Below are 7,485 nucleotides of genomic sequence, written 5' to 3'. Positions count from 1 at the left end.
ATGGGCTTCCTCCAGAGAGGATGGGCTCTGTCTCCATAGTGGGCTTCAAGCAGATGGACACCGGCTGGGTACATTGGAAGGCCCAATTTTGGGGGGCGATGAGGGAGCCCCGAGTTTGCCTGAATTCTTCATATTAACAGAAGCACAGCATTTAAGTGAGGAAGATGCTTCCCAGCTGTGATGTACATTCAAGATCTGCCCCAGCTGTGTCATTCTATCATCCTGGGCCATGCCCCGGAGATGAAGAGACAGCTGCAGAATACAGATCACAGCAGTAGGGGTTTGGGGCAGAGGGAGGCGGAAAAGGGGGGGCGGTGGTTTTCTTGATAATCATAAGTATGGATAGAAGCAAGAGATGGAAGCAATTTAATCTGGCCCCAGACATGAATGAATGAAACATTTATTAAGTGCTGGCTGTGTACAAAAGCCCCGCACTAAGCCCCAGGGATACAAATAAGTAAGTCAGACAGTCTCTGCCCTGAAGGAACTCACATTCTAATGGAAGATGTACCATATAGGGGAGATCCAACTCTAAGGCAGAGGGAAAAGTCCCATGGTTCTTAGGGGCTAGTGGCCAAGCAGATGGTGAAGCACTTCCTTGATGTCATCCCCATTAATAGAATCTTATCAGTTTCTGACGCCGGACCATTTTTCAGCGCCAAGGAGTTTCTGGCCAGGACTTGGTGGCCTGGGTCTCGGGCAGCTGTGGCTGCAGGGGTGAGTCTGAGCTGAGTCTCCTCAGGGCCGTTTACCAGGATGGTGGCAAAGAAGGCTGAGTGGAAACCAGGCTGTCGCCAACAGTTCAGGATTCTGGACTGTCTCCATCGGGGTCTGAGGGGAGATAGTTTGGCTCTCCTGGCACACGCTGTAGCCTCCTGGCTCTCGTGAGGGACCTTGCTGCTTCCACTAGGCTGGCCCGCCTCTCCTGTGAGTGACGCTCAGTTGGCAGAGGGTAGAGCTGGCTGGCGCCTTCTCCCCAGGATCCCCTCCCCAGAGAAGGCCTGGGAAGGCTGGACTGGCGGTTGAGGGGTGGGGGCATTTGGGAGGAATGCTTTAACTCCCAGGCTCCCCTGCTAGTTAAAACTGGGGGACTCATGGAGGCAATGAAGCCTCCCACCATTTCCAGGGGGTTATTTTTACTCCTGAGTATCTGATATCTTTCTGGATGGACCCAAGGAGAAAGGCCTGGAATACTAATGGCTACCATTTTGATCGTGTTTAAGGTTTGCAAAATGCTTTACAAATATTATCTCATCTGATCCTCCCATCCTATTTTTGTCCCCATTGTACAGTTGAGGAAACTGAGTCAGACAGAGGTTAAATGATTTACCCAGAGTTACACAGCTAAGAAGTATCTGACCCAGGATTTGAACTTAGGTCTTTGAACTTCAGGCCCTATGCTCTAACCACTGTACCTCCTATATCCTCAGCTGAAATACATCAAAGGATTTTAGAGCTAGAAGTGAATTCAGCCCAAAATCTTTCTTTTATTCTCCAATATTCTCTACTGTGATCTGGTAGAACAAGGATTTGGAGTCTCCAGGGAAGGATTCAAATCTTATCTCAACTTCTATGTGACAGATCACATCACCCCTCAGGACTTCAGGCTCCTCATCTAGGAAAGGAGTGAAGTTGGATTCGACGGCTTCTGAGAGTCTGTCCAGCTGTCCAAGATCTTTGATCTTGAAATTTCATAAGGTTTTCTGTGTGGTCTTGGGCAATCGCTTAACCTCTCTGTGCCTCGGCTTTTTTTTTTTTTTTTTTATCATTTTCATAAAATGAAGAGACCGAATTAACTAAACTCTTCCAGTTCTTTTCAAAAATTGTTTTCTTTTATTTACTAAGCTTTCCTTTAACACTTTTTAAAATTTGAATTCCAAATTCTCCCTGTCCTCTTCCCATTGAGAAGGCAAGAAACAGGATGCCCATTATACATGTGAAGTCATGCCAAACATAATTCCGTATTAGCCGTGTTGCAACACTAACAACAAAAGCAAGAAAAATAAGTGGGAAGAAATGTTTCAATCTGCCTTCGGAATTCATCAATTCTTCCTCTGGGGTATAGAGAACATTTCTCTTTTTCTTTTCCCTCAATAGTATTTTTTTTTCCAAACATTTCCAAAGTTTTCAACATTTATTTTTGTAAAGTTTTGAGTTCCAAATTTTTTCCCCTCCTTCTCTTACCTCCCAGGCAATCTGATGTGGGTTATATAGGTCCTGCCCTTTTAAATATATTTCTATATCTATCATGTGCAAGAAAAATCAGACCAAAAGGGGGAAAAATCATGAGAAAGAAAAAGCAAGTAAATAAACAAACAAAGGTGAAAATACTATGCTTCAATCCACATTTGGTCCCCCATAATCCTCTCTGGATGCAGATGGCTCTCTCCATCCCAAGGAATGGCCTTGGATCACTGCATTGCTGAGAAGAGCTAAGTCTGTCATAGTTGACCATCACATCATCTCGTTGCAGTGAACACTGATCTCCTGTTCCTCTTCATTTCCCTCAGCATCAGTTCCTGTCAGTCTCTCCAGGCCTCTCTGTATTCTTCCTGCTGGTCCTTTCTTATAGAACGATAATATTTCATAGCATTCATGTACCGCCACTTATCCAGCCATTCCCCAGCTGATGGGCATCCTCTCAGTTTCCAGTTCCTTGCCACTACAGAAAGGGCTGCCACAGACATTTCTGCACACGGGGGGTCCTTTCCCCTCTTTTGTGACTTTTTGGGGGCCACAGGCCCAGTGGTGACCCTGCAGGATCAAAGGAGTTTGGGACATAGTTCCAAATTGTTATTCTTCATTCTGAGCCCTTTGCACTTGTTTTAGATCATTGTACTGCAGAGAAAAGCTAAGCTATTCATAGTTGATCTCTCCCAATGGAGAGTTACCGTGTACAATGTTCTTCTTACTTCCTTTTGCTTCCTTCAGCTCTAATGACAACGTGGCGATGGGGAAACTGAGGTAAGGAGAAGAGCGTACCCCGCCCTAGCTGGCCTTTTAAGCCAGGTGCCCTTCCTCCCTTTTCATCTTCGCTCTTGTCGGGGCCACAGAGATCCCTGGCAAAGTTCTTCCAGCTTTCTCCTTGGACGCGGGCACAGTCTGCTGCTCTTTTGTCTTCCCCTCCCCTTCCCTCCAGGATTAATTATTCATAGGAGATGATGAATTATTAATTTCTAATTTTACCCAGCCAGCAGGTAGAAATGGGGTCAGGGCCTGCAGAGGAGCCCAGGGACGGCAACTTGAGTTGCTGTTGGCTGTGTGTCTGCCCACCGGGCACCCCTGCTGAGGTCTGCGAGGGGCTCCTCCTAGAACCCGCCACCAGCCCAGAGGCTTGCAGGGAAGCTGGCCCCCCTCAGCCTCTCTGGCTCCGGGCCTGGGAGTCTGCCTGGTCCCTCTGTGGTCTCCTCCTGGCTTGGTTTCCTGGTTCTCAGGGCAAGAGGGAGGAGGTTGGATCATTAGTGCCAAACCGAAGCAAAATTGGGAAGAGATAAGGGCCCGAGGCAGGCTGGATCAGGGCCCAAGGAGGCCTGGGAGTTTAGCCCAGCTTTGCTGCCAACTAGCTGAGCATTTCCCTACATGGAGCCTTATTTCTCTCATCTGTAAAATGGGCGGCCACCTCCACAATCCACTGGGGGGCGGGCATCGGATTTTAGATCTAGCGCTTCAAGGATACTTCAGAGGTCAATGAATCCAGCCTCCTCATACCAAAAAAAGGAAACTGAGGCACGGAGCAGGCCTATCCAGGCACACGGCAGTATGTGCGGAGGCAGTCTTTCTGACTGTGAGGGGCAGTTCTTTCACCCCTTTACCTTTCTCTCTCTCCCTGGGCACTGGGACACTTAAAGACAAAATGAGAGATATTAGCCCTGCCTTCCAGAAGGTTCTATTTTATGCATAGAATATATGTATATATTACAATATACTTTAACATGTATGGGTCTACCTGCCGGGGGAGGGGTTGGGAAGAAGGAGGGGAAAAGTGGGAACAGAAGGTTTTGCAGTTGTCAATGTTGAAAAATTACCCGTGCATATGTTTTGTAAATAAAAAGTTATTAAAAAAGGAGAAAGTTCTATTTTACTAGGCTGGGGGAAAGACAAGGACGGGTTATTCTTGCCCAAGTTTCCCAGGGTGCTTTCTGCATAGCAGCACCGCAGATGCTAATATCGCTAATATTGTGCTTATTTGGCAGATTGGAGACCTGAAGCTCAGAGGAGTACATTATAAAGGAAGGGAATAAGCATTAATTAGGCTCCTACTGTGTGCAGGCACTGTGCGAAGAACTGGAAACACAAAGCCAGGCCAATGGGGAGACAATACACAAATAACTAGGACCAACCCTGTATGGAGAGGAGAAATTGAAGGGAAGGTGCTAGAATTGCTAGACCTGGAAATGCTTCTTTCCCTTCCCTCCCCTCCCCCATTCTAGCTATTTATTTATTTCTGTTTATCTATTTATCTTTATTTATATATATATTTATAATATTTATTTATATCTATATTTATTTATAATAAATACACATTGAGTTATGAGCCACATTGGGAGAGAAAAATCAGGACAAAAGGGACAAGGTACGGTTTCTCCTGTGGGAGAGGGGGAAAATACAGAAAAAAGAAGTGCACCTGGCCGGTGCTGATTTGTGTTCAGTCGGCGTTCCTCCAGTCCCGGGGATTGCCTTGGTCCCGGGCTCGGAGGAGAACGGGCCCTTTCCTGGTTGACCATCCCCGCTCTTGCTGTGGCTGTGAACAACGTGTCCCTGGCTCTGCTCGTTTCGCTGGGCGTCGGCTCACGCCAGGCCTTCCGGCCTTTCTATAATCAGCTTGCCCATCATTTTGTATAGAATGGCAACATTGCACTACTTCCCAGCTGTCTCAGCCATTCCCCACCCCAGGAGCGTCTGCTCATTTTCCACTTCCTTGCCGCCACAAGCGTTTTTGCGCACGTGGGGCCCTTCCCTCCGTTACGATTCCCGGGGCACAGGGAGACCCTGCTGGCCCAAAGGGGGGTGCGCAGTTTGGCGGCCCTTTGGGCCGAGTTCCGGATTGTTCTCCACAAGGGTTGGATCTTTCTGGAAACGCTTTTTGAAGAAGATGATTTTGTGACTCCTACTTTATCCCTCTTCCGTGGGCTCATTTGATGCCCCCCATGGAGGAGTCAGCAGTACGGGGATTGCCTCCATTTTACAGCTGAGGTCACTGAGGCCCTGGGGAGGGAAGGAGAGCCTCAGCACCCCCAGAGCTGGGCCTCTGGCCCAGCCATCCTTCCTTAAAGGTGGGTCAGTAGCGTCTGGGACCTCTGGGGCGTGTTCCAGGCCGGGAGCCAATGAATTCCTGCCATTAGTAACCGTCACTCATCCCCAGTAAAACACATAACCAGGCGCGGTTAGGTGGCGCCACAGAGCGCAGAGCGCCCACTCTTAGGAGCCGCGTGGCCTTGGGCACGGCGCTTCGCCTCTGTTCGCCTCAGTTTCCTCCTCTGTAAAATGGGATAATAGCACTTACACCCCAGAGTTGTCGTGAAGATCGAATGAGATCATTTTTATAGAATGCCTAACACAGAGCGTTAATAAATCCTTGTTCCTCCCTTCCCTCCATTATCTCATCATTGCCCCATCCCTGGGAAGCGGCTAATGAATACGCACGCCATTATTCCATTTTAGAGGTGAGAAAACTGGGGTTGGGGGAGGTGAAGTGGGTCTGGGATCAAAGAGGGGGGGCCGGCGCTCGTGCTCTGGCCACGCGGCTCGGCCTCAGTCTCCTCCTCTATAAAACCGGAAGGTTGGCTGGGAGGCGGCGCCGCTCCGCGAGGACCTTGCAGGCGACACCCCCGGCGCGGGGCCTCCTCGCGGGACGAAGGGAGAGATGGAGCGGAGAACGGGGAGGCGCGGCTGCTGGCCATCCCTCGGGCACCCGTGGCCCGTCCCGGGGAGGCTGTCGGCAGAACCGGGGACTTTGCCTGGAGGCGCTCCCGGAGGCTGGTGTCCGGCCGCCCCCTGAGCGCTGAGTGCCCGCCCAGCTGGGCCGTGGCCCAGTCTGAGAGGGGCCGCTCCAGGAATGACAGCCCGGGAAGCCTCTTGTTACCCTCTCCAGGCTGGCCGCAGTGCACAAAGCAGCCTCTGTGTCTGGGCCGGAGGGACCGAGCCCAGGTCTCCTCGGGGGACTCCAGCTCCCCGCGACCGTCCCTGAGGCCGCCGGGCTGAATGGCCCATTGACTTGGGGCCCGGAGGGGGAACAGACAGACCGACTGTGCGTTTTCCCGGCTCTGGGCACGCGGACAAGGCCGCGGCCCCCCGGGATCGGCCCCGTACCCTTCTGTCTGCCAAGGCGGAGCAAGGGGCCCAGCCCAAAGGGCCGCGCCGCCAGCTTCCCTGGGCTTTGTCAGCGTGAGGGGGGGGGAGAGCGCGGGGCTCCGTCTGTGTGCTCCTGTGTGTATATGTGGGTGCGTTTGTGTGCGTGTGTGTGCGTGCGCGTGTGTGCATGTGCATGTGTCTGTGCCTCTGTATTTGTGTGTGTTTATGTGTATGTGCATTGTGCGTATGTGTGCTTGAGTATGGATCTGTCTGTATATTTGTGTACATATGCGTAGTGTGAGCATGTGTCTCTGTGTGTGTGTGTAAGCACCCATAGTGTGTGTGTGTATATGTGCGTGTGTGTGCATGTGCATGTGTGTGCGTGTGCATGTGTGTGCGTGTGTGTGTATGTGCGTGTGTGTGCATGTGTGTGTGCGTGTATGTGTATGTGCGTGTGTGCACGTGCGTGTGTGTGTATGTGCATGTGTGTGTATGTGCGTGTATATGTGTGTGTGTATATGTGCGTGTGTGCGTGTGTGTGCGTGCGTGTGTGTGCGTGTGTGTGTACGTGTGTATATGTGCGTGTGTGTGTGCATGTGTGTGTATGTGCGTGTATATGTGTGTGTGTATATGTGCGTGTGTGCGTGTGTGTGCGTGCGTGTGTGTGCGTGTGTGTGTGCGCGTGTGTGTGTATATGTGCGTGTGTGTGCGTGCGTGTGTGTGCGTGTGCACGTGTGCGTGTGCATGTGTGTGTGCATGTGTGTGTGTGTGCACGCGCGTGTGTGTGCGTGTGTGTGTGTATATGTGCGTGTGTGTGTGTGTGTGTGTGTGTGTGTGTGTTCTCCCAGGCCCCACACAGTCCCAGCTTGGAGCAGGGGAAAGGCCCGAGTCTCTGGAGCCAGAAGCCGCTCACCGGCTGCTCTCTGGAGTCAGGAACGTGCTGTGGGCCTGCAGGCAAACCGCTTCTCATCTGTGGGGCTGTTTTCTCATAGACAAAAGGAAGAGTATTAGGAGTCTGACCTCCGCCCTCTCATTGAAGGACACTGAGGACCCCCAAGGTCACCCAGGAACGGGCCTGAACCCAATCTCCAAAGTTGGCATCTTGTTTTTTGTTTTGTTTTTTGTTTTTTTACTACACTGTAATGAAGAGTTCAGATTTGACAATCTTTAAAGTCCTTCTTACTTTTGACATTC

The sequence above is a fragment of the Sminthopsis crassicaudata genome, chromosome 1 (genome assembly GCF_048593235.1).
Source record: "Sminthopsis crassicaudata isolate SCR6 chromosome 1, ASM4859323v1, whole genome shotgun sequence".
Lineage (NCBI taxonomy): Eukaryota > Metazoa > Chordata > Mammalia > Dasyuromorphia > Dasyuridae > Sminthopsis > Sminthopsis crassicaudata.
This window is presented reverse-complemented; position numbering follows the sequence as displayed.